The sequence below is a fragment of the Rana temporaria genome, chromosome 1 (assembly GCF_905171775.1).
Source record: "Rana temporaria chromosome 1, aRanTem1.1, whole genome shotgun sequence".
In the NCBI taxonomy this organism is placed as follows: Eukaryota; Metazoa; Chordata; class Amphibia; order Anura; family Ranidae; genus Rana; species Rana temporaria.
The window spans coordinates 245,323,774-245,331,309 of record NC_053489.1 but is presented as its reverse complement, the minus strand read 5'-3'; the positions used below and the strand labels follow the sequence as shown (position 1 = coordinate 245,331,309).

The 7,536-nt window shown below is 36.9% G+C and overlaps 1 pseudogene; it reads right to left on the bottom strand.

Annotated features, from left to right (window-relative positions):
- Window positions 1-923: 923 nt before the first annotated feature.
- On the bottom strand, window positions 924-1,872 carry LOC120945733 (annotated as a pseudogene).
- Window positions 1,873-7,536: the final 5,664 nt, after the last annotated feature.

The window sequence follows — 7,536 nt, the reverse complement described above, 5'->3', positions numbered from 1 at the left end:
CTCAGCTAGAGAGATTTCCCCTCACTTCCTATGCCTAACCTTGTAAACATGCTTTTTAAAGTTAAGTGGGAGAATGCTAACATCTATGTCACGTTTTAATTGTTTTCTGTTTTTCTGTTGTTGATCTTCCTTCATTTCTTCTCTGGTAAAACGTTGTCCCCAAAACAGGAAGTGAGTGGAAATCTCTCCAACAAAGCCCTCAATAGAAGTAAAAATCGTCAGGAGCTGTAACCCTATTGTTCCTAAATATCTACAATATATGCGTTTTAAATGCCAAGCTATAGTACCCCATTCATAACCTACCATTTGCTTCTAGAGTCTCTAGTTAAATCCCATACTTTTTTTTAGCCTAATCGCATTTATTCATAAATAAACCAAGATGAGAGATTTACAGTTTAATATAGGAATAATAATAATAATGACGCAAACTATTAGAGCCAACTAAAAACAACAAAAGTACAAAAAAAATATATTATATTATTGGAGATAACATTTAACAGAAATATTGAAGTCAGCAAAGAGTGGAAATGTATTAAAAAAAAAAGTAATATAGTAATGCCCACCAGATGAAAAACTCCAGTAAACAAATGTTTCTAATAAAATATTAAACGCCTATAAGCACCCAACATCAAAATGCTACCTGCATTGATAGCCATTACCATTAAGAATATGTTTCTCAAAATTTGGTATCTATTGAACACAAGAAGTCAGTCCCATGCCTTATGATTTTCTCTAGAAACCCACTATATTGTGACAGTTTCTATAACTAATCCTATTAAAATGTGCATGATCAGGATTACAGGATTAATTGTGAACCGTTACTATTAAACAAGCAAACATAGAGGGTTACAAGTTGTCCTTGTGCCAAAGTAACTATTATGATGTAAAGAGGTTGAAAATGAACAGATAATGATTACTAATAATTATTTTATGTTCATATGATTTGCCAATTTAAAGCTGACAGCCTTTTTCAAAGCTTGCTTAATATCATTGTTTCTCAAACTGTATATAAGTGGATTGATCATTGGAGTGATAACAGAGTAAACTAAAGACACAGATTTGTTAAAATTTAAAGCATTAAGAGTCCTTGGCCGAACATATGTAAAAATGGTAGTGCCATAGAATATAGATACAATAATCAGATGGGATGCACAAGTGGAAAATGTTTTCTTGCGTCCATCTGCAGTAGGAATTTTAAGTATTGTTGAGATTATATTAATGTAAGAAAACATTGTAAGCAGCAATGAAGTCAACAGAATTAGTGAACCCAAGATAAAATTGATGACCTCAATGGTATTAATATTCTGACACGAGAGCTTCAGTAATGGAGGTGCATCACAAAAGAAATGGTTAATAATGTTTGAGCCACAAAAAGGTAGCCGAAATAAAAATAATGGTTGGATCAGGGTGATAAAATTCCAGCCCGTCTAACAACCGCCTGCAAATTAGAACAAGCTGTTTGTTCATAATTGCATTATAATGCAGAGGGGAACAGATAGCAAAATACCTGTCATATGCCATGGCAGTCAGTAAAAAACATTCTGTGCTACCTAGGGCAAAAAAAATGTACAACTGAAAAAAACAGGCATGGATGGAAATTGTCTTTATCCTTGTTAGGAGACCTGAGAGCATTTTGGGTACAGTAACCGTGACATAACTTATCTCCAGAAATGAGAGGTTGTTCAGGTAAAAATACATAGGTGTATGAAGATGACAATCCAGATTAATAACAATAATAATAGCTGCATGTTGTGTAAAGGTCAGTATATACATTACCAAAAAAATGGTAAACAAGGCCAGTTGAATCTCTCTTGCATCAGAAAATCCTTCAATTATGAACTCTTTTATCCTTGGTTTGTTTGTTGTGTTCATGATAGCTGTAATGGACAAGAATAAGTCTATTATGTTTATAAAATATTAAAACAGTAAGTATGACTTTGTGATAACTTTGTTTATGTATTTAAAATGTAAGTACAAAAAGAGATGAATCATTTCACACAATAATCTCACTTATAATAGCTGTTTTGTGTAATTTTTCTTACACATATATGTTCATATATATATATATTTTGGAAATTGATGATTGATTTTTATATGGATTTTTAATTAACCAATATATGTGGTAATATTTATATATTTCACATGATGATGCTATTAATATGAATATAACCACAGTGTGACATGAGGCCCAATAATGCTTAGGTCATTAATATTCGTTAGAGTGTAATTAGAGTACATTCATAACTCTATATTGAGTTACTACATCAACTGATCTTAGGCCTCGTACAGACGGACGGACTGTCCGCTCAAAACGGTCCGCCGGACCGTTTTGAGCGGACATGTCCGCCCGAAGATTTCTGTCTGATGGTTGGACACACCATCAGACAGAAATCCCCGCGTACACGATACGCGGGGAGGTGGCCGCGCTGTCGCCGCGACGATGACGCGGTGACGTGCACGGCCCTGGAAGTTCAAAGCTTCCACGCATGCGTCGAATCATTTCGACGCATGCGAGGGATGGTGGCCGGTCGGACATGTACGGTGAGTCTGTACAGACGACCGAACATGTCCGACGGACAGGCTTCCAGCGGACATGTTTCTTAGCATGCTAAGAAACATTTGTCCGCTGCAAAACGGTCGGCTGTACAAATGTCCGCTGGAAACCTGTCCGGTCGGCCGTACACACGACCGAACATGTCTGCTGAAACTGGTCCGCGGACCAGTTTCAGCAGACATCTTCGGTCGTGTGTACAAGGCCTAAGAGGTCAAACACCTATACATTTATTTTTAAGTGAACAGCTATAAACTAAGATCAGATATAGACAATTGCATATATCTTGTTTTTTTTTTTTATAATCACCACAGGCTAAATACTGGCTACCTCAAATTCTTCTTCTTATTATATTGATTACTGTATAAGCAGATAGGTAATACAGATCAAGGAAAATGTAACTACACAACTCAAAGCAGGAAAGCTTGGCCAGATAAAATCTCTTCAGCAAAATATCTCCTTAGTTTGAGAGTATTTATCGATTTACTAAAGCTTAATTCCTGCTTAAAGAAAACGTACAAAATAAAGTTCATTATACAAAAACTCTTACATGTTTACACTCTTTTAGCATCTTTATAAAATATAAAGTATATATAAATTAATTCACATTTTTATTTTAAAATATGTTTATAGTTACTTACATTTTGGTGATAGATTTAGATTACAGATAGGTGTTTCACATCAACTCCACTGACCGACTACATGGTTGACATTTTATTAAGTCCTTGTAAAAGAAAAATTTTGGCTGTAGTTGGCCAGTAAATGACAAGGCAGTCAGGAATGAAAGATCTAAATACTAGTGTAACTCCTCCACTGGGAGCCCCATGTTCCCAACATTCTATGTTATTCACTGTGCTAAATAGGTTTGTTTTTGTTTATCTGCATTGGGCTGTGTGACCTATTTTTACTGATTACAATAATCAGAACCGTTTAAAAATTCTTAATATTATATATAACAACAATTTTAATAAAGTTCTGCATGGTAAGTATTTTTTATAGCTCATCTTATACATTATGTTAAAGACTGGGGATATTAATCTGATCAAGGGCTACAAATAAAGAATCAAATAGCAATGGTAACATTGGACCGCTAATCATAGTTTTTTTTACCAAACTCCTTCTCCCAGCTTTCCACTCTCCAAGCATCTCGCCAACTCCAACACTCGTTCTGGTGCATAGCACACTAGCATTTTTTTAAGTTAAAAAACATAACAAACGCTGGTAAAAGCTTTTTGTAGTAGCATTGTAGCAACAATTTAGGAGTGTTTAGGAGCATTTAGGAGCCATTGCATTTTATTTGTGTTGCAGTAAAAGAAAAAGAAAAGCTTAAAAAACGCTATTAATAGCATTTAGGAGCGTTTAGAAGCGTTTAACAGCATTTAGGAGCATTTCTGCTGGGAAGACGCTTCAAAGAACCCTACAAAAACATTCTGCTCCTAGACGCTGCAGCTCAAAAAACAAGATTAGCCTAAAGTGCTGTGCATTGACACATAGGATAACACTATTTAGCTTCTTGGAGCAGAAAAATGCTAATAGCTTTTAGGAGCTTAAAAAAACACTAGTGTGCATGGAGCCTTAATCTGATATGAATTTTAGTTAAGGTCTGTCGGTGGGAAGAAAAGAGTCTTTCCATACATGCCAGACTTTACGTAATTACGGAAAATTATTTTTTCTAACTGAATTGTTTAAGCACTTAAGGACCACCTAACGCCGATATAAGACGGCAGAATGGCACGGCTGGGCACATTGACGTATATATACGTTGCCCTTTAAGTGTCCAGCCGTGGGGCGCGCGCGCCTTGCCAGCGACGAGTTCGCGACCCGGTCCGAAGCTCCGTGGACACGCCCGCGGGACAAGCGGACCCGATCGCCGCCGGTGTCCTGCGAACGTTCACAGGAGCTGAATAACAGGGAGAGGTGAGTGTAAACACACCTTCCCCGTTCTTCTCTGTGGCAGTGACACTGATTGTCTGTTTCCTGTTATAGGGAATTACGATCAGTGATGTCACACCTACAGCCACGCCCCCCTACAGTAAGAATCACTCCCTTAGGGCACACTTAACCCCTTAGCGCCCCCTAGTGGTTAACCCCTTCACTGCCATTGTCATTTTCACAGTAATAGGTGCATTTTTATAGCACTTTTCGCTGTGAAAATGACAATGGTCCCAAAAATGTGTCAAAAGTGTCCGATGTGTCCGCCATAATGTCACAGTCATGAAAAAAATGTATGATCGCCATCATTACTAATAAAAAAAAATATTAATAAAAATGCCATAAAACTATCCCCTATTTTGTAAACGCTTATTGCAATTTTTTTTACCAAAAATAAGTAGAAGAATACGTATCGGCCTAAATTGAGGAAAAAAAAAGTTTTTTTTATATATTTTTGGGGAATATTTATAGCAAAAAGTAAAAAATATTGTTTTTTTTCAAAATTGTCGCTCTATTTTTGTTTATAGCGCAAAAAATAAAAACCGCAGAGGTGATCAAATACCACCAAAAGAAAGCTCTATTTGTGGGAAAAAAAGGACGCCAATTTTGTTTGGGAGCCACGTCGCACGACCGCGCAATTGTCAGTTAAATTGACACAGTGCCGAATCGTAAAAAGGGTCAAGGTCCTTAACCTGCATAATGGTCCAGATCTTAAGTGGTTAAATAATCATTTATTTCCAAAGAACTAATATAGGTTGCAAAGGGTTCATCCACCACAGGGCAAGAAGGGAGAGAGTTTCAAAGAAAATATTTTAGTTAATGGTGCCCTTGCTCAAGAATACATAATAGGCATACAGGTGTATATATTATTTTGTTTTATTATTTATTTACTGTAAATTTTAATTAAAACATTTTTTTTAGAAAAAGCACTCTGCACGAGATAGAAGTCTCTCCAGGATTGGGTGTGATGTGACCTTACAGCAGAGAAGGAGGCAGCCAGGAGTGAAGCACCTGCCCCAGCCCAAAAACCTCATTCATATGCTAGGAAGCTAGAGTCAAGAGAGTAAGTATAGTTGTAATTTTTTGGGGGGGTGGGAACCCTGTTTAACTTTTACTTTAGTACTGTCTTTGTTACTAAAAATAAGTACATGGCAATTAAGATGTTATATAAACTATATGTCCTGGGAACATTTAGTTTAAATTAAAATAAACTGCTGGCACAATATGCTTAGATAAACATTATAGAGAAGAAGGTTCTGCGCTAACTACATATATCGAACGGATCCATACATAAAGTCCATAAATTGACCAGATGAATAATTGCTGGAGTTGGAATCAGATGTCATAGGTGTGAAGAAACCACCACAATCGCCCAAACAAACTGACCCTAAAAAAAGCTGTTGTTAGCATAGGTACGAACCAGATGACAGCTCCAGTAGCAAGGGGATATAATCAGCAACTCCACCGGATCACCAGAAATCTTGGTTAAAAGATAAAAAACTCCTCATAGTGCAGACATCTAGATAAAAGGTTTAGTGAATAAAATCCAAATAATTACACATCTGAGTTTCAAACCCACAAAACGGCCGCTGCCTCCCTGCATACAAGTTGCGTCGCACATCTCCAACCCCTCCATACAGGTTTCATCATCAATGACGTCATCAGGGGCATGGCTAGATGTGCGCTGTTACTTTATATATAAGGGACAGCTTAAGTGACAGGCAGATATCCCTTGCGTTCCACTAACAAGAAGCAGGAATTCAATTCAAATAAATCTTTCCGCTCCAAGACGCGGGTTTTAACTAGTATATGCTCCCCAACTTAGGAACTACAAACTAATTATATAACATGATTTAACGGTTATAGAAAATATAATTTGGTTAACTAATAATCATAATAAAAACCTAAAGTGTAACAACAACCGTGCCTGGAAACAGTGCCATCGTGGTTACATATCATAATACATAATAGATCATAATTAACATAAATATACCAAGAATGCGAATAAGTGCAATCTCCAATAAAGCTCCAAATAATAAATTAAGTTCATGTATTAGAAGAGGAGAACAGATAACAATTAAAGGAGTTGTAAATAAAACATTATTTTTTTTTTTGCTGGAATGACTGTTTACAGAGTATAGAGACATAATAGTTAACTGATTTCTTTTAAAAACAATTTAAGACCCTTCTACTGTTTTTAAAATCTGAACGGGGTCGTGGTTGAGTTCCTGCACCTATTTTCTGAGAAAAAAAGCTCTGTGTAAAATTAATGTACATACATGTAGAAGGCCATGATAGACGTTAATTCTCTCTACACCAGCATTATCCAGAAAGATGGATTACTAGGAGTGGAAAAAGCACTGCATGAGAATAGTGATATGAAACAGCAGCAGATTAACTACATCATAGAGGGCCTCCAGCTTGCAATGGAGTGCAACTACTTTTGGTATAACAAAGAGTACTATGTCCAAACCAAAGGGGCTGTGATGGGGGCATGTTATGCCCCTAGCGTAGCCAACCTCCTAATGAATATGTGGGAGGAGGAAGATGTCTACGCTATGCAAATTCCGCAACTGAAACTGTACCGACGGTACATAGACGATTTGATTATACTTTGGGAGGGCACAATATAAGAATTCCTTAAAAACCTTGACAATAATCGGTATGGTCTCACATTTGACTACCAGCAGATAGATTATTTGGACTTGGAGATCTATAAAGAAGGTGGAAGTTTGTACACCAGAACATTCTTTAAGGCGACCGATCGTAATGGATATATACCTACCTCCAGTTGTCATCATCCCAAGTGGAAAGGTAGTATTCCCAAGGGACAGCTGATGAGGCTATGTCGGAACTGTAACAAGCTAGAGGACTTTTATATACTGGCAGATACCGTGATTAACAGATTCCATGACAAAGGGTACATACGAGATAATCTGGTGAAAACTAAAAGGGAAATCGCAAATATGAATAGAAGCACCCTACTCGAGAAATCAAAGAAAGATCAGAGTCGCATGGAACTGGCTTTTATCACAGGATTCAACTCCCAATAC